The sequence below is a fragment of the Etheostoma spectabile genome, chromosome 2 (genome assembly GCF_008692095.1).
Source record: "Etheostoma spectabile isolate EspeVRDwgs_2016 chromosome 2, UIUC_Espe_1.0, whole genome shotgun sequence".
Classification (NCBI taxonomy): Eukaryota; Metazoa; Chordata; class Actinopteri; order Perciformes; family Percidae; genus Etheostoma; species Etheostoma spectabile.
The window spans coordinates 5,459,447-5,460,956 of record NC_045734.1 but is presented as its reverse complement, the minus strand read 5'-3'; the positions used below and the strand labels follow the sequence as shown (position 1 = coordinate 5,460,956).

General features: G+C 43.7%; 1 protein-coding gene across 4 annotated transcripts in view; it reads right to left on the bottom strand.

Moving 5' to 3' along the window:
• sh3pxd2aa (SH3 and PX domains 2Aa) overlaps nucleotides 1-1,510 on the bottom strand; it is a 167,093-nt gene that overhangs the window by 51,893 nt on the left and 113,690 nt on the right. The window lies entirely within an intron of this gene.

The following is a 1,510-nucleotide window of genomic DNA, read 5'->3' as shown; positions in this document are numbered from 1 at the left end:
TTTACAGGCTTGTGGTGATGAGCAATCTGCTATAGGTGCCAAAAGAAATCTATGTTTAGTACTGCCAATTTGTTCGTGGCAGAGAATCGTGATATCAATTCTAAGCCAAATAATCGTGATTCTTATTTTTCCCAAATTGTGGAGGCCTAGTTAAGGACAAAATTTGCTAAAGAGGTCCGCTGGGACCAACTACGATCATTAGATCTGAGAGAAGTCATTTAGTTAGTTAGTTATTTTACTTTTATTTTGGTTAGGTGGTGCTCAAAACAGTTTGGGTGCTACGCCTAAGCCTTATAACGGTAGGGAAAAGGCCGGCATTGTACGTGTGCTCGCTTCAGGGTGAGGTCAAGTCACATCACAGGCAACATCTGTTCCACATCGGCAAACTCTCTCTTCTTCCTGTTCTCTTGCTCTGTACTTCACTCGCTAATTTTTGTTTTAAACATCACCTCCTTCAGATTTAATGGAGAGCAGCTACAGAGATACAACTCTGTCCCTCCCCAGGGAATAACTGTAACTCTCTGTCATATTGAGATTACTATGCCTCATGGCTATGAGACTGGGAAAGAAGGACCATCATTTTTCTGCCTAAATCAATACGCACTTTACTGTATCTTCAGCACTGAAGTATGTTTTAAGAGTCTGCTGCAATTAAGTGGGATGTCAAATGTGTAAAAGGCAACATAGAGAAGGGTTTTCTTCTTATGGAGGCAGGTACTGAAGGGTGTGAGTGTCAAATAAATGTGTCTATTGTCAGAGGAGTCCCTCGTGGTACAAACAAGGTCCTAATTAGCACAGGCAGTTTAACAGATACGCGAAAACAAACTGCCCCTATCCACTAAACCTACACTTGTAAAAACACACACACACACACAGCCCTCCTCCATGTAAATACGAGTGGCCATTCCAACGTCAGTCTGATATCTAATCCATTGTGCCACGTAAACAAACCATTGCCTGTCAGACAGACTCAACCCCCGTGGCCTTTGCAGCCCAAACAGCACCCTCCTCCGTTCACTCGCAATGAGGCCCTCACATGGAGGAGTACGAGCTCCATCTGTACTCTGCAGAGCAAATGGGGAGTACAGAGCGGTGACCCCCAAAACCCCCGGGACCTGACCCTATGTTTAAAACACGTCTAACATCTATGTCTCTGGCTAAATTGAGGTGAGATGAATCAGTGTTCGGTTCCAGTCAGAAACAAAAAGCAACCCATCATCTTTTAGGGCTCAGCTTTTAGACAGAATGATGTAATTTGTTTTAAGTGCACTTTCAAAACTCCCATGGTCACCAACTACAACCACTAGATCTGAGAGAAGTCATTTAGTTAGTTATTTTACTTTTATTTGGGTTAGGTGGTACCCAAAACAGTTTGGGTGCTGTGCCTAAGCCTTCTAACCGTAGGGAAAAGGCTGACTCTGTGTGGGTGCTCGCTTCAGGGTGAGGTCAAGTCACATTCCTAGGGGTGGGGGAAAAAATCGATACAGCATAGTATCGCAATATTTTCAGT